Source organism: Protopterus annectens, chromosome 1.part2, assembly GCF_019279795.1.
Source record: "Protopterus annectens isolate FY-2018-M chromosome 1.part2, PAN1.0, whole genome shotgun sequence".
NCBI classification, from domain to species: Eukaryota; Metazoa; Chordata; order Ceratodontiformes; family Protopteridae; genus Protopterus; species Protopterus annectens.
This window is the reverse complement of record NC_056727.1, coordinates 1,217,693,149-1,217,715,939: the sequence shown is the minus strand read 5'-3', so window position 1 is coordinate 1,217,715,939 and position 22,791 is coordinate 1,217,693,149. Positions and strand designations below refer to the sequence as shown.

Genomic DNA, 22,791 nt, shown 5'->3' with positions numbered 1-22,791 from the left:
CTTTATTGAGGTTGCTGCCAATTGGACGGTGTCCAAGTAGAATTCCATTGTTGTGTCGTATCAGTGTATGGTGCTGGTTGCTCAGCCAAATATGGACATTCGTTTTTCCAGTGGCCTAACTGGCCACAGTTGGAACATTCCATCTGATTACTAGAATTTTGGGGTGGAGCCGACTGTGTGCCCTACCAATTTTGTCTATTCTGATTTCCGGGTCCTTGGTGTCCACCCCTCTCTCTTCCCCGTCCTCGTCCTCTACCCCGTTGACCAAAAACATTACACATTTGTATTTGTGCTTTTACTAATTTCTCCTGTAAATCTTTCTGCTCTTTAGCTAAATGGTCAGAGAGGTATTGTACCTGTTGGATTAACTCATGCAGGCCTAAACTAGACCAATTTAAACATACTTCTTTTAACTTGTCCCTTACTTGAGGGCGTAGCCCATTCACAAAGGCAGCTGACAGTCCGCTTTGTGCTGGTCCTTTGGTGGGTTAAGGATACCCAGAATATGCCTCAAATGCTTCAGTGAGTCAATGTAAGTATTCATCTATAGGCTTATCCTCTTTCTATATGATTGATTTGATTTTTGACCAACTGGGGGTAGGTGGTACAATTACTGTGATAGAATCAACTATACGTTGCCTAACCGTTTCAAATCCATTGCTTTGGTATTGGTGTAGGAACATTAGCATGATCCCAGATACGTTTCATAAGATTGGCTGGTACAGCGTATTGTAGGACAGCTCTAACCTCTTCTATGGTAGGATTTTGCAAACAGATATGTCCTGCCAGTACGCGCTGAAACTTTGCTGGGTTATTGCGAATAGGCGGAAGTGATTTGGTAATGGCTTGAAAATCAACTTCCGACCACGCCCTAGGCACTACCACTGTGGCTGGTTGCCCTGCATTTCAAGCATGGGCTGGATTCGGGACTTCTCTTAATGGAAATATTCTCTCTTCATCTGATGGGCTGGTGCCTGATTCAGAGTCAGAGTCTAGATTAGATTTATCCGGTCCACTGTAATCGTCTTTGCCTTCAATTAGAATTGGACATTGTTTGTAAATCTTACCATTATGTAAATATACGGCTTTCTTATCATAATATTTCTTTGGTTGGCTAGGCCTAGGGTCAAAAAGCATTTGTGCCTTTCTCTTATTTTTTTGTCTTTGAGTGGGTTAATCTAGGTGATGACTTGCTAGAGTTTTGTGTTTGGTCAGGTTGCCCTATAAGCAATCTACTAGTCTGACTGTCCGTTGCCTTGATGCCACTTCCAGACTCAAGTGTGGTTTGTTCTTTCTCCCACCAACCCCCTCCCTCTGTCGTGGAGCTTACCACTGCGTCTTGAACTTGTGAGGGCTGATATAACGGTAGAGGAGCTGTAGGGGGTGGGGAAACCAAGGGTTATCATCCTCAGATGATTCAGTTATTTGTAATTTACTTAATTCTTGTACAGGATATAAACCTTTAAAAGGCGGTTTCTTTAAATGTTTTCTGTTTGCTACATCTAGATTAGTCGCAGTATGTTGCAGTTCCTTTATCTGCTCTTTTAGTTTCTTTTGATTATCTTTAAGACTACTAACGACCGAATCCTTTTTCCTTTCTTTAGCTTCACACATCCAATCATTGAATACTGCCCAACACAACCCTGGTAATCTTTTTTTCTTTTTTAATCTCTTTTGCAAATGGATCAATACATCTTTATTAAAACTACAGTTTTCAGGAAAGGCAAGATTACCGTCATTTTTAGTTAGGACGATCCACTGGTTTAAGTACATACAACTGTCCCGGGACACCCGATAAAACATATAACCAGCTGGTGTACCTCTTTCTGGCTCATTTATTTTTCCGCACTCGCTCCCATTTTCACTCAATAAGCTATACTTGTGTAACACAGGTCTAGCTAAGATGTTATATAAACATCTTTGTACCCCACTATCATTCTTCCTTTCATACTTAGGATGCCAGTATTTCCGTATTACCCCACTCTCATACTGCACATTTAATAGCAGAGAAGAAATGCATGCCACTTACCTTAGAACAACTGAATGAGAGAAATGATGTATTTTTCTGTATGTGTATATATATATATATATATATATATATATATATATATATATATATATATATATATATCAATTTTTTTTTTAAATCTTTAAGGCAGGCAGACAGAGAGATGAAGAAAACACTGCAAAAACAGAAAAATCTGTTATGGGCCCTTTCATTAGCAGTATTGCTTTCACTTCCTGACTGCTGCAGCTTGTTCCCAATGCAGATCCGAGTAAATGGCACCAATTGTTACATTTTAGAATACTTTAAAAATGAAGACAGTTCTTTCTCCCTTTCAGTGGTTTTTATTAACTACAGTACACACGTGCGGGAGCCTCACGGAAAGTACCAGGGAGACCCCCAGAACAAAGGAATAAACAAGCTAATATACTGGTGATATTGCTGACAATACAAAAATAGAAAAATGAACCAATTAGACCATTATACAAGGCAATTAACCAATCAAAGGTTTACCCGTAAACATAAGACAACTCACATTATCATGTCTCTAGGCAAGAAAAGGAAAATCGGATGCATTTCCATATAAGTCACATTTCCTGCTTTCAGTCAGACTCTTGCATTTCAGCATTTTCTCGTTGCTCAGAGTTCACTCAAAGTTCATTGTAAACAATACATTTGAATACATACAGAGTGTCACATACGCAATTCCCTCAAACATATACTTTGACTGTTCATATTCTACAAAAGTAATATTAGTTCCTGTACTTCTAATTGCAAAGTCTAATCTCCAGGTTATTGCACTCTGCTTATCTCTTACCTTGTAACCCACATAATGTTAGGTATGTTGGGTGTTCAGGTAGTATTGTAGGTGGTTTGAGCTTTATGTTTTGGAGTACATTTAGTTCTTCTAGCTTTTTGGTAATAGCTTTTTTTGGGCAAAAATTTAGATGTCTTTGTTTGATGTTGTTACAGGTGGACATTTGTGTTATACGTCATATGCAATGTCTCTTAAAAAATGTCTTGATTAGTGTAATCTTCAGAGAGTCTAATCTCCTGTTTATTGCACTCTGCTTATCCGCTAGCTGAGTAGTAACTGCTAATTCACTTTCCCGTAACTCCAGAGCTACCTTACTTACCTCTTTCTCTTTAATACCAAATCTCAAGGACCATGTATGGTAGGATGCCTATGTCAAACAGGGAAAAGTGCTGGGCCTTTCTGCCTCCGTCTTTTCTCCATGGAAGAAATATAGGTCACCCAGCCCTAGATCAACAAGCCACTCTCCCTAGAAAATATGGTATCACTCATCTGCTTATCTACACTCTGCTGTGCAACCAGCCGTTTCATCAGTGATGGGTGAATCGGCACATATACGAAGGAATTCTGGGTTACATCAGAGACTGGGTGGTCAAAAGACAGTGTTGGTGATCCATCTTCATTCTGCAATGGGCACCTTTTTCTTTCATGATGCATTGAGCGACATACAGCTGGGCCATGAACACCTATCCTAGGTGTATGTACTACGTGGGGACAGAATAAAATCCCCACACTATACACACTTTGTCAAGAAAAGCAGCCCTGCAAAGTTCAATCAGCTAATCGAAGCTTTTCTTACGCATTGAAGGCAGGTCGCAATCACAATAGACATACACAGATTGGGTAGCGGATGCAAAGTTCACACATGCATGCAGAAGGCAATGTTTTCTCTATTCTGGAATCAAACAAATGGAAGAAATTCCCTGCAAACATCAGAACAGCCCCTGAGTTTAGCTCATTCAAATGTCAGCTAAGAAAACTACCCTTTTTTTCCCCTAAAGTAGAAACTATACCTGCTTTGACAACTTCCCTCTAGCTCGAAGGGCATTGTTCTTGGGAACGAGAATGCACTATTTCCAGATGTAGCTACGCCTAAGTAAACTAACACCTTATATGATTTCTGTTCGATAACTGTGCTTTACTTGTTTTTGTTTGGGCTCAGATGAAAAGGGTCCACAATGGGCCACTCCAGCAGTGTGATCAACAGTTGAGCAGGACTATAGTAATAGCTGAAATAGAACGAATACTGAACATGAAAACAAATCTGCACCACAAGGATCTGAACACCAAAAGATGGACCGGCAGTCTGAGGAGCACTCCACCATCAAGTATATAATTCTTGTGAGGCATGCCATTTTCACATCATACTACACGTTTAGAAGTCCCACTGAAAGGGGCCACACGGATGACATATAGAACTTGACTTTATGTGTTGGAATATCAACCTGCGAGGGTGGCAATAAAATGACCCAGAAGTGAAATGAAACAGCAGCCTTCTGATCTGGAGTCAGACGCGCTACCGTTGCACCGCAAGGTCTGGCCTGGGCAGAATGCATTCTTAATCTGACTAGAAAGTAGTATCAGTTCCTGTACTTCTAATGCCAAAGTCTAATCTCCTGTTTATTCCACTCTGCTTATCTCTTACCTTGTAACTAACATAATGTTAGGTATGATGGGTGCTCAGGTAGTATTTTAGGTGTTTTGAGCTTTATGTTTTGGAGTACATTTCGTTCTTCTAGCTTTTTGGTAATAGCTTTTTTTGAGCTAAAATTTAGATGTCTTTGTTTGATGTTGTTACAGGTGGACGTTTGTGTTATACGTTGTATGTAATGTCTCTTAAAAAATGTCTTGATTAGTGTAATCTTAAGAGAGTCTAATCTCCTGTTTATTGCACTCTGCTTATCCACTAGCTGAGTAGTAACTGCTAATTCACTTTCCCGTAACTCCAGAGCTACTTTACTTACCTCTTTCTCTTTCATACTAAATCTCAACGACCATGTATGCTAGGATGCCTATGCCAAACAGGGAAAAGTGCTGGGCCTTTCTGCCTCCGTCTTTTCTCCGTGGAAGAAATATAGGTCACCCAGCTCTAGATCAACAAGCCGCTCTCCCTAGAAACTATGGTATCACTCATCTGCTTATCTACACTCTGCTGTGCAACCAACCGTTTCAGCAGTGATGGGTGAATCGGCACGTATAGGAAGGAATTCTGGGTTACATCAGAGACTGGATGGTCAAAAGACAGTGTTGGTGATCCATCTTCATTCTGCAACGGGCACCTTTTTCTTTCATGATGCATTGAGCGACATAGAGCTGGGCCAGGAACACCTATCCTAGGTGTATGTACTACGTGGGGACAGAATAAAATCCCCACACTATACACACTTTGTCAAGAAAAGCAGCCCTGCAAAGTTCAATCAGCTAATCAAAGCTTTTCTTAAAGCATTTAAGACAGGTCTCAATCACAGTAGACTCACACAGATTGGGCAGCAGATGCAAAGTTCACACATGCATACAGAAGGCAATGTTTTCTCTATTCTGGAATCAAAAAAAAGGAAGAAATTCCCTGCAAACATCAGAACAGCCCCTGAGTTTAGCTTATTCAAATGTCAGCTAAGAAAACTACCCTTTTTTTCCCCTAAAGTAGAAACTATACCTGCTTTGGCACCTTCCCTCTAGCTCGAAGGGCATTGTTCTTGGGAACGAGAATGCTCTATTTCCAGATGTAGCTACGCCTAAGTAAAATGACACCTTATATGATTTCTGTTCGATAACTGTGCTTTACTTGTTTTTGTTTGGGCTCAGATGAAAAGGGTCCACGATGGGCCACTCCATCAGTGTGATCAGCAGTTGAGCAGGACTATAGTAATAGCTGAAATAGACCGAATACTGAACATGATAACAAATCTGCACCGCAACGATCTGAACACCAAAAGATGGACCGGCAGTCTGAGGAGCACTCCACCAGCAGGTATATAATTCTTGCGAGGCATGCTATTTTCACATCATACTACACGTTTAGAAGTCCCACTGAAAGGGGCCACACGTATGGCATGTAGAACGTGACTTTATGTGTTGGAATGTCAACCTACGAGGGTGGCAATAAGATGACCCTGACGTGATTCGAACATGCAAATTTCTGATGTGGCATCAGACGCGCTACCATTGCACAATAAGGTCTGGTCTGAGCACAATGCATTCTTAATCTGATTGGAAAGTAGTATCAGTTCCTGTACTTCTAATGCCAAAGTCTAATCTCCTGTTTATTGCACTCTGCTTATCTCTTACCTTGTAAACCACATAATGTTAGGTATGTTGGGTGTTCAGGTAGTATTGTAGGTGTTTTGAGCTTTATGTTTTGGAGTACATTTAGTTCTTTTAGCTTTTTGGTAAAAGCTTTTTTTCAGCTAAAATTTAGATGTCTTTGTTTGATGTTGTTACAGGTGGACGTTCGTGTTATACGTTGTATGCAGTGTCTCTTAAAAAATGTCTTGATTAGTGTAATCTTAAGAGAGTCTAATCTCCTGTTTATTGCACTCTGCTTATCCACTAGCTGAGTAGTAACTGCTAATTCACTTTCCTGTAACTCCAGAGCTACCTTACTTACCTCTTTCTCTTTCATACCAAATCTCAAGGACCATGTATGCTAGGATGCCTATGCCAAACAGGGAAAAGTGCTGGGCCTTTCTGCCTCCATCTTTTCTCCATGGAAGAAATATAGGTCACCCAGCTCTAGATCAACAAGCCGCTCTCCCTAGAAACTATGGTATCACTCATCTGCTTATCTACACTCTGCTGTGCAACCAACCGTTTCAGCAGTGATGGGTGAATCGGCACGTATAGGAAGGAATTCTGCATTACATCAGAGACTGGATGGTCAAAAGACAGCGTTGGTGATCCGTCTTCATTCTGCAATGGGCACCTTTTTCTTTCATGATGCATTGAGCGACATAGAGCTGGGCCAGGAACACCTATCCTAGGCGTATGTACTACGTGGGGACAGAATAAAATCCCCACACTATACACACTTTGTCAAGAAAAGCAGCCATGCAAATTTCAATCAGCTAATCGAAGCTTTTCTTAAAGCATTTAAGACAGGTCTCAATCACAGTAGACTCACACAGATTGGGCAGCGGATGCAAAGTTCACACATGCATGCAGAAGGCAATGTTTTCTCTATTCTGGAATCAAACAAATGGAAGAAATTCCCTGCAAACATCAGAACAGCCCCTGAGTTTAGCTCATTCAAATGTCAGCTAAGAAAACTACCCTTTTTTTCCCCTAAAGTAGAAACTATACCTGCTTTGGCACCTTCCCTCTAGCTCGAAGGGCATTGTTCTTGGGAACGAGAATGCTCTATTTCCAGATGTAGCTACGCCTAAGTAAAATGACACCTTATATGATTTCTGTTCGATAACTGTGCTTTACTTGTTTTTGTTTGGGCTCAGATGAAAAGGGTCCACGATGGGCCACTCCATCAGTGTGATCAGCAGTTGAGCAGGACTATAGTAATAGCTGAAATAGACCGAATACTGAACATGATAACAAATCTGCACCGCACGGATCTGAACACCAAAAGATGGACCGGCAGTCTGAGGAGCACTCCACCAGCAGGTATATAATTCTTGCGAGGCATGCTATTTTCACATCATACTACACATTTAGAAGTCCCACTTAAAGGGGCCACACGTATGACATGACTTTATGTGTTGGAATGTCAACAAGATGACCATGATGTGATTTGAACACTCAGCCTTCTGAGCTGGAGTTAGACGCACTACTGTTGCGCCGCAAAGTCTGGCCTAAGCAAAGTGCATTCTTAATCTGACTAGACAGTAGTATCAGTTCCTGTACTTCTGATTCCAAAGTTTAATCTCCTGTTTTTTGCACTCTGCTTATCTCTTACCTTGTAACCCACATAATGTTAGGTATGTCGGGTGTTCAGGTAGTATTGTAGGTGTTTTGAGCTTTATGTTTTGGAGTACTTTTAGTTCTTCTAGCTTTTTGGTAAAAGCTTTTTTTTGAGCTAAAATTTAGATGTCTTTGTTTGATGTTGTTACAGGTGGACGTGTGTGTTATACGCATTGTCTCTTAAAAAATGTCTTGATTAGTGTAATCTTAAGAGAGTCTAATCTCCTGTTTATTGCACTCTGCTTATCCACTAGCTGAGTAGTAACTGCTAATTCACTTTCCTGTAACTCCAGAGCTACCTTACTTACCTCTTTCTCTTTTATACCAAATCTCAAGGACCATGTATGCTAGGATGCCTATGCCAAACAGGGAAAAGTGCTGGGCCTTTCTGCCTCCGTCTTTTCTCCATGGAAGAAGTATAGGTCACCCAGCTCTAGATCAACAAGCCGCTCTCCCTAGAAAGTATGGGATCACTCATCTGCTTATCTACACTCTGCTGTGCAACCAACCGTTTCAGCAGTGATGGGTGAATCAGCATGTTTAGGAAGGAATTCTGGGTTACATCAGAGACTGGATTGTCAAAAGACAGTGTTGGTAATCCATCTTCATTCTGCAATGGCCCCTTTTTCTTTCATGATGCATTGAGTGACATAGAGCTGGGCCAGGAACACCTATCCTAGGCGTATGTACTACGTGGGGACAGAATAAATTCCCCGCACTATACACACTTTGTCAAGAAAAGCAGCCCTGCAAAGTTCAATCAGCTAATCAAAGCTTTTCTTAAAGCATTTAAGACAGGTGTCAATCACAGTAGACTCACACAGATTGGGCAGCGGATGCAAAGTTCGCACATGAATTCAGAAGGCAATGTTTTCTCTTCTGGAATCAAACAAATGGAAGAAATTCCCTTTAAACATCAGAACAGCCCCTGAGTTTAGCTCATTCAAATGTCAGCTAAGAAAACTACCCTTTTTTTCCCGTAAAGTAGAAACTATACCTGCTTTGGAACCTTCCCTCTAGCTCGAAGGGCATTGTTCTTGGGAACGAGAATGCTCTATTTCCAGATGTAGCTACGCCTAAGTAAAATGACACCTTATATGATTTCTGTTCAATAACTGTGCTTTACTTGTTTTTGTTTGGGCTCAGATGAAAAGGGTCCACGATGGGCCACTCCATCAATGTGATCAGCAGTTGAGCAGGACTATAGTAATATCTGATATAGACCGAACACTGAACATGATAACAAATCTGCATCGCATGGAGCTGAACACCAAAAGATGGACCGACAGTCTGAGGAGCACTCCACCAGCAAGTATATAACTCTTGCGAGGCATGCCATTTTCACATCATAGTACACATTTAGAAGTCCCACTGAAAGGGGCCACACGTATGGCATGTAGAATGTGACTTTATGTGTTGGAATGTCAACCTACGAGGGTGGCAATAAGATGACTTTGACGTGATTCGAACATGCAGTATTTTGATCGGGAGACAGATGCACTACCGCTGCACCACAAAGTCTGGTCTCAGTAAAATGCATTCTTAATCTGACTAGAAAGTAGTATCAGTTCCTGTACTTCTAATGTCAAAGTCTAATCTCCTGTTTATTGCACTCTGCTTATCTCTTACCTTGTAACCCACATAATGTTAGGTATGTTGTGTGTTCAGGTAGTATTGTAGGTGTTTTGAGCTTTATGTTTTGGAGTACATTTAGTTCTTCTAGCTTTTTGGTAATAGCTTTTTTTGAGCCAAAATTTAGATATCTTTGTTTGATGTTGTTACAGGTGGACGTTTGTGTTATACATCGTATGCAGTGTCTCTTAAAAAATGTCTTGAATAGTGTAATCTTAAGAGAGTCTAATCTCCTGTTTATTGCACTCTGCTTATCCACTAGCTGAGTAGTAACTGCTTAGGTTCATAGGTTCATACTAGGCTATCTGCCCTAGGGCATTTATAAGCCTAGCCAGAGTGTGTTTGGCTTTCGCCACCCATTTTAAATTAATTTTGCTATGCCTTTTTTTGAAGTTAGTATACTGTGCCTCTGTCTAACAGTGACACAGAAGTGATAGCCGGGGTAAACCTATGATCTCCCATCCACTCATCAAGATTCCTCTTGAAGAGAGTCAATGTGGGACTCTGCCTAACCTGGACTGGGATTTTATTCCAGAGTGAAGGGAGCCTCTGCGTTATGAATCTGTCCCTCCAGCATGTCCTATTTATTTCAGTGCTGAGGTTCAAGTCTCTCAAGCGTGTAGCTCAATGGGATTTGGATTTTCTGAGGTGCAGCATGTCCATTAATTCCGGGTTGGACATGGCTTTATACGTCAGGCACAGATCGCCTCTGAGCAGGCGGTATGCTACTGAGTAGAACTGGAGTTTCTTTCACCGAGCAGCATATGGCATCTGTTTGAGCCCTTTGATCTTCTTGGTGAGGTACTTTTGGGGTCTTTCCAATTGCTGCAGGTGTCTGGTAAGGTACATCCCCAAAGGGGCATTGTACTCAATTATGGGCCTGATGAGGGATGAGTAAAGAGGCACGATGACCTCCCCTGATCTAGATGTGAATCCCTTCATGATTAGATGGGCTATATAAAATGTTTTTCTAACCACTTTGGCCACTTGGTTGTCAAATGAGAGATTGCTATCACCTTGGGTCCCCAGGTCCCTAATGACTTCTTCTGTACTTAATGGATTACCACCTATGTGGTAATTTGTGGGCACTTTGTTTTTGCCAAAGGGGATGACTATACACTTTTTGGCGTTTAGCTTGAGGTCATGGCTCTGGCACCAGTTGTCTGTTTCTATGAGGCCTTTTTGGAGGATGCTTGTGTCGGCTGGAGAGTTGATTATGGCGCCCAGTTTGCAGTCATCTGCGAACTTGGTCAGCCACAGTCCTTCCGTGTTGGCCTGTACCGCCGAGAAATATATACCGAATAAGAGAGGTCCCAGGACTGAGCCTTGTGGGACGCCACTTGTAACTGGTTTGGAGTCTGACATGGCTGCAGCAATTCTAACCATGTGAGTTCTGTCCTTGAGCCAGTTTGCAACCCATCTAGTGACATAGGGGTTTATATTTAAGCTGGTGAGCTTATCTATAATGCCCGAGTGGGGTATTGTATCGAAGGCTTTTGTGAGGTCCAGGTAGGCTGTGTGGACCACCTTCCCCTCGTCAATGGCCTTGGTGACTGTTTCAAAGAAAGTGACCAGGTTTAAGAGGCAGGATCTGCCCTTAAGAAAGCCAAACTGGGTAGGATCCAGTGTCTGTAGGTCCCCAATATCTTTATTTATGAGGTCCATGATGATCCTTTCCATAGCTTTGCAGACCAAGCTAGTCAGGCTTATGGGGCGATAGTTTCCAGGATCCGTTGAGGCACCACCTTTGTGGAGAGGGACCACTGTTGCTGTACACCACTCTTTGGGTACATATCCTGTAGTAAGGCTAAGATTGAACAGTAGTTTTATGTTTGGGTTTAGCTCTTCTTGAAGTTCATGTAGGATGCAGCCTGGGACACCATCTGGTCCCATTGATGCTGTGTTTTTTGCTTTGGAGAGGGTGACTCTTACCTGGGCATCTGAGATGTCAGGGGGGCAGCACTCTGTTGGGATAGATATTTGCCCTTTTGGTGGGGAGGGGGGGGGAGAAGTTTGCACTGAACCTGTCAGCTAGGATGTTGGCAATGTCTGTGGGCTCGGTGTATTTTTTGTCATTTTGCACTAATTCTGAGCATATCTGGGAATTCCCACCCAGGTTCCTAACATAACTAAAGAAAGCCTTGTGATTATCCTTAGTGTCCTGTGCAATTTTTCTCTCGAAGCTGGCCTTAGACGATTTTATGAGTGTCTGTAGTTTTTTGCTAATACTGATCAGAGATGCCTTCCCTTTTTGGGATTTTGCTCTATCATGTAGTAGCTTCCTCCTTCTATTGTATAGTTTGTTTATGGCTGGGGTCCACCAGACAGGACGTCTGCCTTTGGAGGATTGGGTCTTGGTTTTATTTGGGATTGCATGATCCATGCATTCCTGAAGGTGTTCATAGAATGCATTTATAAAGGATTCTGCGGTCTGGGACGTATTTTCCACAGGCCCAGGGGCTTTGAAGGATTTCGCCTCGGTTTTGAGGCGTGTGAAATTTGCTTTAGAGAAGTTTTTCACTGTGGTTTTCTGGGCAGGGGGTGGGGTCGGGATGTGAATATCCAGTTAGATTAGTTTATGGTCTGATCTTACCAGTGAGGGATACACTTCTGGTCTGGAGCATAGTGTCCCCATGTTGGTGATGATCAGGTCCAGTATGTTTTCCCCTCTTGTGGGAGTGGTAACAAGTTGTTCCATAACATTTGAGTTTATAAATTCTAGGAACCTTTGGGCTAGGGTGTTGGAGCTAGAGTAATGCTCCCAGTCTATGTTTGGGTAGTTGAAGTCGCCCAATATAATGGTGTTTGGAGAGACCTTCATATTTTTCAGTATTCTCAGGAAGGCTGAGTGGGGTTCCTGTGTTTGGGAGGATGGTCTGTAGCAGGCTATAAACTGGAAGGCAGTTTTACCCACAGTTAGTTGCACATGGATAGTCTCTGATGCTTCGTGCTGTGCCACCAACCTGGAGGTGTGGGTATCTTTGACGAATATTGATACTCCCCCTCCTTTTGTGGTTCGGTCCAAGTTTTGGGGCCGAAAAGCATGGTATGAGGTATAACCTTGTAGTGCTGGGGTGCTCTCGGGAGCCTTGAACCAGGTTTCTGTTACTGCACAGATATCAATGTTCTCCATGCTAAGGAGAGTTTCGAGTGCATGCATCTCGAGGTTTAGACTTCTGGCGTTGAGTAGCATTACTCTTAGTTTCTTATCCCTTGTGATACCTATGGAGGTGGGTTTGTCTTTTGAGCCTTGCCTAAAAAAGGCACTATGGGGGTAGCAAGAGCCTTTGCCAATATCCGAAAGCCCAGGGGTGACAGGTGCAAGCCATCCCTAGTGAAGCATCGTGGCTTGTCGAGCATGTCATCCCAGGCTGACAGGCATTGGATCCCCTTTGAATGACACCAACACTTAAGCCAATTGTTGAAATTGATCATCTTGTCTTCATATTGTGGCATCATTCTTGGTGAGGGTAAGATGCTACTCAAGGTCAGGGTCATACCGGCCTGGGCTACATGCTCAGAGAGCTCCTCTATGTCTCTTTTCATGTAGTCCAGGAGGTACGTCTCAGGTCATTCACACCAGCATGGACAATGACTGAGTCATATTTGTACTTGCCTTGGAGTGACCTGAGTGCTTGTGTTATGTGGCGGATCCTAGCGCCTGACAGGCAGCTCACCGTGACCTTCTCCTTGTTCAGCCTGGTGAGCGGGACGTCAGTGTGCCTGATGATAGAGTCACCGATTACAAGTGTATCAGGTGTGTTGTTTAGCCTTAAGGGCTGTGACTGTTCAGCACACTGGCTTTGTGAGCTATGTGTTGCACGTGTTTTGTTTTGGGGTAGCGGTTGCTTGGGTGTCTGCTTTGGAGGTCTCTGCTGCTTAGGCAGATTTTTATTTAGAGCCTCCAAGTATGTTTTTGTGTGTTTATGTGTTTGGTTTGTTGTTGTGGTAGGTCTATGTGAGACTGGAATTGTAGTGAGTGTGGTTTCCTTCTCCTCCTGACTGGTTACGCCAGTACTGAGTTGAGAGAGCTTAGCCTCCAGTTTGGCTATATGGTTGCATCTCTCACATGTGTTGGAATTTGTTGGGAGGAGGAGAGGGTTGTCTGTGTACATGAGGCAGTTGTAACATTGCCTCAAGATTCCCAGATTCACCAGCTGGACCGGAGAGGAGATTGACAACTGATCTTTGGACATGCTAGAATAGTATTGGGAATTCCTTTATAACTGAAAAAAATGGTCAATGGGGAACAAGGTACTCAAGGGGAGTTTGTGAGGGTGTAGTGCTTTTAATTTTTTAGAGCTGACTTATATAATTGCTTTAGTGAGCAAGTGCCAGGTAACTTAAATGCAATGTGTTACAGGTAACTTAAATGCAAAAACGACAAACAGTAACATTCTTTCAAGTGAAACAAGGAAATAAGTACAGTAAGCAATGCATATATCACTAGGGATCCACAGAAGTGCTAAAAGGCCGCGTTTTAGGTGGAATTAGCGTTTCAGGGAAATAAACAAACAACAAGCATACAAACAAAGCTAGATTCAGCAGGCCTGGATCTAGTCTATGCTACAGTAAACAAGGTGTACCAATTTCAGTAAGAAACAGTTAGAATATGCAGGCACTATAAGCCTTTAACCAGAAATTCCCTGCTCAGAAGGGCAGAGTCCAGCCTCTCCTCCCACAAGAGTGCAGACCGCAATCCTTCTTAACGTAAAATAACTGGCCTGAAGCCCAAATGCTTAAACCAGAACTAATACACTTTTAGAATAACAGACACTGAGCTCTCAATCAGCAGTTCCCAACTTAGAAGGATGTAAGCTACCTGTCCTACCACCACAGTGCAGGCCACAAACCTTCCTAATGTAAAACAACAGGTCTGAAGCCCAAGTGCTTAATCCAAAAGACTTAGAAATGATAGCTACACTTTAGTCAAGTTACTACCAGCAGTAATAAATACAACTGAATACTTTAAAGAATGCCTGGATTAGTGCTCAAGTTATACAAACAAAGCTAGATTCAGCAGGCTTGGATCTAGTCTATGCTACAGCAAACAAGGTGTACCAATTTCAGTAAGAAGCAGTTCAAATATGCAGGCACTATAAGCCTTTAACCAGAAATTCCCAGCTCAGAAGGAGAGTCCAGCCTCTCCTCCCACAAGAGTGCAGAACACGAACCCTCTTAATGTAAAATAACTGGCCTCAAGCCCAAGTGGTTAAACCAGAATTAATACACTTTTAGAATAACAGACACTGAGCCCTCAATCAGCAGTTCCCAACTTAGAAGGATGTAAGCTACCTGTTCTGCCACTACAGTGCAGACCACAAACCTTCTTAATGTAAAACTGGTCTGAAGCCCAGGTGCTTAAACTAAAAGGCTTAGAATGAGTTACACCAAGCAGTAATAAATACAATTGAGTACTTTTAAGATGACGCAAAAGCAAAATAAAGTAGGAAAAACACAAATACAGTAAAAGCAGATTTTTTTTTTTTTTTTTTGTGGAAAGAGAGAAAGGAAAGAGAGAAAGGAGTAGCAGAAACTAAGCTGATTGGCCTTCTCAAATGCTCTCCCTGTACTGGGTAGAATGAGGTAATGACACTAGACTGGGAGGAGGGTCCCAAATCAAATTTACACTAGGGGCGGGCAACTGCAAAGCCACCAACTATAAAAACACTATACCAACAGGGAAGGAGGGTGGGAAATAAACTGCAGAAATGTTACTCACAGCTGAAAAGCAGCAGTGAGTCTTTAAATGAAAGTTTTAAACAGCTAAAGGAGCCACTAGAAAAAAAAGAGTTTAACTGCAACAAGTTATCATAAACAAACAACCCAACAGATGCTTAATAAGAGTGGACAATTTCCAGTTAATACCTCACACACAGTGAAACTAGCTAGAAAAAATACACAGTACACAAACTGCTATAAACAACAAAGAAATAAAGAACAAAATAAACAAAAAACAGGATACTTAATGTTATATATTATAGCTCCGAGTTTGCTGAGTGTCCTTCCTTCGATTAGCTCACTGTAAAATGGCAGAACACTCACAACTGAGCTTCTTAGGTAACAGAAAGATGAAACCTGAGACAGCTTTTAAGAAAGAAATCTCAAAAAAACCAGTGAGGTGCTTAGTCTAAGCTGTAGTCCAGGAGACCTCAGTCAGCCAATGACCTCAAACAATTCTCTCTCACTGAAATGCCTGATGGCTTTGGCTAAAACAAGATGTCCCTGAACTATGTGCTCAGACACACAGCCTCCACAAACACTAGGCCCAGATACAAGCCTGAATATGGAAATGCTACAAATATCCCCACTACTTAGAACAAACTGCAGAAATGTTAGTCACAGCTGAAAAGCAGCAGTGAGCCTTTAAATGAAAGTTTTAAACAGCTAAAGGAGCCACTAGAACAAAGAGTTTAACTGCAACAAGTTATCATAAACAAACAACCCAACAGATGCTTGATAAGAGTGGAAAATTTCAGTTAATACCTCATACACAGTGAAACTAGCTAGAAAAAATACACAGTACACAAAGTGCTATAAACAACAAAGAAATAAAGAAGAAAATAAACAAAAAAACAGGATAGTTAATGTTATATATTATAGGTCCGAGTTTGCTGAGTGTCCTTCCTTCGATTAGCTCACTGTAAAATGGCAGAACACTCACAACTGAGCTTCTTAGGTAACAGAAAGTTGAAACCTGAGACAGCTTTTAAGAAAGAAATCTCAAAAGAACCAATGAGGTGCTTAGTCTAAGCTGTAGTCCAGGAGACCTCAGTCAGCCAATGACCTCAAACAATTCTCTCTCGCTGAAATGCCTGATGGCTTTGGCTAAAACAAGATGTCCCTGAATTATGTGCTCAGACACACAGCCTCCACAAACACTAGGCCCAAATACAAGCCTGAATATGGAAATGCTACAAATATCCCCACTACTTAGAACAAACTGCAGAAATGTTACTCACAGCTGAAAAGCAGCAGTGAGCCTTTAAATGAAAGTTTTAAACAGCTAAAGGAGCCACTAGAAAAAAGAGGTTGACTGCAACAAGTTATCATAAACAAACAACCCAACAGATGCTTAATAAGAGTGGACAATTTCCAGTTAATACCTCACACACAGTGAAACTAGCTAGAAAAAATACACAGTACACAAAGTGCTATAAACAACAAAGAAATAAAGAACAAAATAAACAAAAAACAGGATACTTAATGTTATATATTATAGCTCCGAGTTTGCTGAGTGTCCTTCCTTCGATTAGCTCACTGTAAAATGGCAGAACACTCACAACTGAGCTTCTTAGGTAACAGAAAGTTGAAACCTGAGACAGCTTTTAAGAAAGAAATCTCAAAAGAACCAATGAGGTGCTTAGTCTAAACTGTAGTCCAGGAGAGCTCAGTCAGCCAATGACCTCAAACAATTCTCTCTCGCTGAAATGCCTGATGGCTTTGGCTAAAACAAGATGTCCCTGAATTATGTGCTCAGACACACAGGCTCCACAAACACTAGGCCCAAATACAAGCCTGAATATGGAAATGCTACAAATATCCCCACTACTTAGAACAAACTGCAGAAATGTTACTCACAGCTGAAAAGCAGCAGTGAGCCTTTAAATGAAAGTTTTAAACAGCTAAAGGAGCCACTAGAAAAAAGAGTTTGACTGCAACAAGTTATCATAAACAAACAACCCAACAGATGCTTAATAAGAGTGGACAATTTCCAGTTAATACCTCACACAGTGAAACTAGCTAGAAAAAATACACAGTACACAAAGTGCTATAAACAACAAAGAAATAAAGAACAAAATAAACAAAAAACAGGATACTTAATGTTATATATTATAGCCCCGAGTTTGCTGAGTGTCCTTCCTTCGATTAGCTCACTGTAAAATGCTAATTCACTTTCCCGTAACTTCAGAGCTACTTTACTTACCTCTTTCTCTTTCATACTAAATCTCAACGACCATGTATGCTAGGATGCCTATGCCAAACAGGGAAAAGTGCTGGGCCTTTCTGCCTCCGTCTTTTCTCCGTGGAAGAAATATAGGTCACCCAGCTCTAGATCAACAAGCCGCTCTCCCTAGAAACTATGGTATCACTCATCTGCTTATCTACACTCTGCTGTGCAACCAACAGTTTCAGCAGTGATGGGTGAATCGGCATGTATAGGAAGGAATTCTGGGTTACATCAGAGACTGGATGGTCAAAAGACAGTGTTGGTGATCCATCTTCATTCTGCAACGGGCACCTTTTTCTTTCATGATGCATTGAGCAACATAGAGCTGGGCCAGGAACACCTATCCGAGGCGTATGTACTACGTGGGGACAGAATAAAATCCCCACACTATACACACTTTGTCAAGAAAAGCAGCCCTGCAAAGTTCAATCAGCTAATCAAAGCTATTCTTAAAGCATTTAAGACAGGTCTCAATCAATCTAGACTCACACAGATTGGGCACCGAATGCAAAGTTCACACATGCATGCAGAAGGCAATGTTTACTGTACTCTGGAATCAAACAAATGGAAGAAATTCCCTGCAAACATCAGACCAGACCCTGAGTTTAGCTCATTCAAATGTTAGCTAAGAAAACTACCCTTTTTTTCCCCTAAAGTAGAAACTATACCTGCTTTGGCACCTTCCCTCTAGCTCGAAGGGCATTGTTCTTGGGAACGAGAATGCTCTATTTCCAGATGTAGCTACGCCTAAGTAAAATGACACCTTATATGATTTCTGTTCGATAGCTCTGCTTTACTTGTTTTTGTTTGGGCTCAGATTAAAAGGGTCCACAATGGGCCACTCCATCAGTGTGATCAGCAGTTGAGCAAGGCTATAGTAATCGCTGAAATAGACCGAATACTGAACATGATAACAAATCTGCACCGCAAGGATCTGAACACCAAAAGATGGTCCGGCAGTATGAGGAGCACTCCACCAGCAGGTATAAAATTCTTGTGAGGCATGCTATTTTCACATCATACTACACGTTTAGAAGTCCCATTGAAAGGGGCCACATGTATGACATGTCGAACATGACTTTATGTGTTGGAATGTCAACCTACGAGGGTGGCAATGAGATGACCCTGACATGATTCGAACATGCAGCCTTCTGATATGGAGTCAGACGTGCTACCGTTGCACCACATGGTCTAGTCTGACCCAAGTGCCTTCTTAATCTGACTAGAAAGTAGTATCAGTTCCTGTACTTCTAATGCCAAAGTCTAATCTCCTGTTTATTGCACTCTGCTTATCTTTTAACTTGTAACCCACATAATGTTAGGTATGTTGTGTGTTCAGGTAGTATTGTAGGTGTTTTGAGCTTTATGTTTTGGAGTACATTTCGTTCTTCTAGCTTTTTGGTAATAGCTTTTTTTGAGCTAAAATTTAGATGTCTTTGTTTGATGTTGTTACAGGTGGACGTTTGTGTTATACGTCGTATGCAGTGTCTCTTAAAAAATGTCTTGATTAGTGTAATCTTAAGAGAGTCTAATCTCCTGTTTATTGCACTCTGCTTATCCACTAGCTGAGTAGTAACTGCTAATTCACTTTCCCGTAACTCCAGAGCTACTTTACTTACCTCTTTCTCTTTCATACTAAATCTCAACGACCATGTATGCTAGGATGCCTATGCCAAACAGGGAAAAGTGCTGGGCCTTTCTGCCTCCGTCTTTTCTCCGTGGAAGAAATATAGGTCACCCAGCTCTAGATCAACAAGCCGCTCTCCCTAGAAACTATGGTATCACTCATCTGCTTATCTACACTCTGCTGTGCAACCAACCGTTTCAGCAGTGATGGGTGAATCGGCACGTATAGGAAGGAATTAGAACCCTAAAAAAAACCCAAAAATTTTTTTAAAAAGGGGTTTTTTTTTTGGGGGGGAAAAAGGGGCCCCCCCAAAAAAAATTTTTTTTTGGGGGGGGCCCCAAAAACCCTTAGAAAATTAAAAGGGAAAAAAATTTGGCCCCTTTTTAAAAAAGGGGCCCCAAAAAAAACCCCCCTTTTTTCCGGGGGGTTTTTTTTAAAAAACCCGTTAAAATTTTTTGGGGCCCAAATGTTTTTTAAAAATTTTTTTTTCCCCCGGGGGGGGAAATTTTTCCCCTTTTTTTCCCCAAACCTTTTTTTAAAAAAATTTTTTTTTTGGGTTTTTTTTTTTTTAAATTTGGAAATTTGCCTTCAAATTTTTTTAAATTTTTTAAAAAAATTTTTTTTTTTTTTTCCCTTTTTGGGTTTTTTTTTGGGGGTTTTTTTTTTTTTTTTTTTTTAAAAATTTTTTTGTTTTTGGAATTTTTTAAAAAATTTAAAATTTTTTTTTTTTTGGGGGGTTTTTTTCCCCTTTTTTTTTAAAAATTCGGTTTGAAATTTTGGGTTTTGGGGGAAAGGTTTTCCCCTTTCCCCCCTTTTTCCCAAAAATTTTTTTTCCCCCCCCAAAAAACCCCCCCCCTTTTTAAAACTAAAAAATTTTTTTTTAAACCCGGGGAAACCCCCCTTTTTTTTTTGGGGGGCCTTTTGGGAAAAAAATTTTTCACCCCTGGATAAAAAAACCCCCTTTTTTTTTTTTTTTTTCCCCCCCCTTTTTTTTTCCCCCCCCAAAAAAAGGGGGGGGGCCCCCTTTGGGGTTCTTTTTTCCAGAAAAAAAAAAATTTTTTAAAAACCCCCCCAAATTTTTTTTTTCCCCCTTTTTTCCTTTTGGGGGGAAAACCCTTTAAAAATTGGGGGGAAAAAAAACCCCCAAAAACCTTTTTTTTAAAAAGGGAAAAAATTAAAAATTTAAAAAAATTTTAAAACCCCAAAAAAGGGGCCCCCAAAAAGGGGAAAAAATTTTTTTTTAAAAAAAAAACCCCCCGGGGGTTTTTTTTTTCCCCCCCAAAAAAAGGGGGAAAAAAAAAACCAAAAACCCCCAAAAAAAAAATTTTTTTTTTAAAAAAAATTTTTTTTTTTTTTTTTTTGGGGAAACCCCCAAACCCATTTTTTCCCCCTTTTTTGGGTTAGTTTGGGGAAAAACCCCAAAAAAAAAATTTTTAAACCCGGAAAAAAAAAAGGGGCCCCAAAAAGGGGGGCCTTAAAAAATTTTTTTTAAAAATTTTTAAAATTAAAAAGGGAAAAAAAAAAAAAAAAAAAATTTTTTTTAAAAAAGGGGAAAAAGGGGGGAAAGAGCCCCCCGGAAAAACCCCCTTTTTAATTAAAACGTTTAAACCCCAAAACCCCCCGGAAAAGGAATTTTTTTTAAAAATTTTTTTTTCCCTTTTTAAAAAAAACCCTTTTTTAAAAAATTTTTTTTTTGGGTAACCCCGGGGGGGGTTTTTTTTAAAAAATTTTTTTTTTTTTGGGGGGTTTTTTTTTTCCCTTTTTTTTTAAATTTTTCCCCAAAAATTTTGTTTTTTTATTTTTTCCCCAAAATTTGGTTATGTTTTGGGGTTTTTAAAATTTTTTTTTTTTTTAAAATTTTTCCTTTTTTTTTTTTTTTTTTAAACCTTTTTTTTTTAAAAAGGGATTTTTTTCCCTCCCTTTTTTTAAAAAAATTTTTTTTTTAAAAAACCAACCCCTTTTTGGGGGCCCTTTTTTTCCCCTTTTTTTTGGGTTTTTTCCCCCCCCCAAAAACTTTTTCCCCTTTTAAAACCCCCCTTTTAACCTTTGCCCCCAAAAAAAAGGGGGGCCCCCCCCCCCCCGGGGGGGAAAATTTCCCCCGGGTCAAAAAAAAACCCCCCAAAAAAAAAACCCCCCTTTTTTTCCCAACCCAAAAAATTTGGGGGGGTTTTGGGGGGGAAAAAAAATTTTCCCCCCCAAAAAATTTTTAAAAAAGGGGGAAAAAATTTAAAATTCGCAAAAATTTTTTTTTTTAAAAAAAAAGGGGAAAGGGGGGGAAAAAATTTGGGGGAAAATTAACAAAAAAAAAATTTTTTTTTAAAAAACAAAAAAATTCCCCAAAAAATAAAAATTTTTTAAAATTTAAAAAAATTCAAAAAAAACCCCCCCAAAAAAAAACCCGGGGCCCCCAAAAAAATTTTTTTGGAAAAAAAAAAAATTTTTAAAAATTTCCCCCCAAAAAATTTATTTTTTTTTAAAAAACCCCCTTTTTTTTTTTGGGGGGCCCCCCCCTTTCCCACCCCGGGGGGGGAAAAATTTTTTTTCCCCAATAAAAAAAAAAAATTTTCCCCAAACGGGCCCAAAATTTTTTTTGGGGGAAAAAACCCCAAAGGGGGGTTTTTAAGGGCCTTTTTAAAACAAAAATTAGGAAAAAAAAAATAAAAAACCCCCGGGGGGGAAAAAAAAACCCGGGGGGGTTCCCCGGTTTTAAAAGGGGTTTTAAAAATTTCCCCCCAAAAAAAGGGGGGGGCCCCTTTTTTTGTAAACAGGGAAAAGTGCTAGGCCTTTCTGCCTCCGTCTTTTCTCCGTGGAAGAAATATAGGTCACCCAGCTCTAGATCAACAAGCCGCTCTCCCTAGAAACTATGGTATCACTCATCTGCTTATCTACACTCTGCTGTGCAACCAACCATTTCAGCAGTGATGGGTGAATCGGCACGTATAGAAAGGAATTCTGGGTTACATCAGAGACTGGATGGTCAAAAGACAGTGTTGGTGATCCATCTTCATTCTGCAACGGGCACCTTTTTCTTTCATGATGCATTGAGCGACATAGTGCTGGGCCAGGAACACCTATCCTAGGCGCATGTACTACGTGGGGACAGAATAAAATCCCCACACTATACACACTTTGTCAAGAAAAGCAGCCCTGCAAAGTTCAATCAGCTAATCGAAGCTTTTCTTAAAGCATTTAAGACAGGTCTCAATCACAGTAGACTCACACAGATTGGGCAGCGGATGCAAAGTTCACACATGCATGCAGAAGGCAATGTTTTCTCTATTCTGGAATCAAACAAATGGAAGAAATTCCCTGCAAACATCAGAACAGCCCCTGAGTTTAGCTCATTCAAATGTCAGCTAAGAAAACTACCCTTTTTTTCCCCTAAAGTAGAAACTATACCTGCTTTGGCACCTTCCCTCTAGCTCGAAGGGCATTGTTCTTGGGAACGAGAATGCTCTATTTCCAGATGTAGCTACGCCTAAGTAAAATGACACCTTATATGATTTCTGTTCGATAACTGTGCTTTACTTGTTTTTGTTTGGGCTCAGATGAAAAGGTTTCACGATGGGCCACTCCATCAGTGTGATCAGCAGTTGAGCAGGACTATAGTAATAGCTGAAATAGACCGAATACTGAACATGATAACAAATCTGCACCGCACGGATCTGAACACCAAAAGATGGACCGGCAGTCTGAGGAGCACTCCACCAGCAGGTATATAATTCTTGCGAGGCATGCTATTTTCACATCATACTACACGTTTAGAAGTCCCACTGAAAGGGGCCACACGTATGGCATGTAGAACGTGACTTTATGTGTTGGAATGTCAACCTACGAGGGTGGCAATAAGA

General features: G+C 40.8%; 1 non-coding gene across 1 annotated transcript; it reads right to left on the bottom strand.

The window, feature by feature from the left end:
• Window positions 1-18,433: 18,433 nt before the first annotated feature.
• TRNAW-CCA lies at window positions 18,434-18,505 on the bottom strand. Its single transcript has one exon. It is a non-coding gene; the product is annotated as a tRNA-Trp (tRNA).
• Window positions 18,506-22,791: the final 4,286 nt, after the last annotated feature.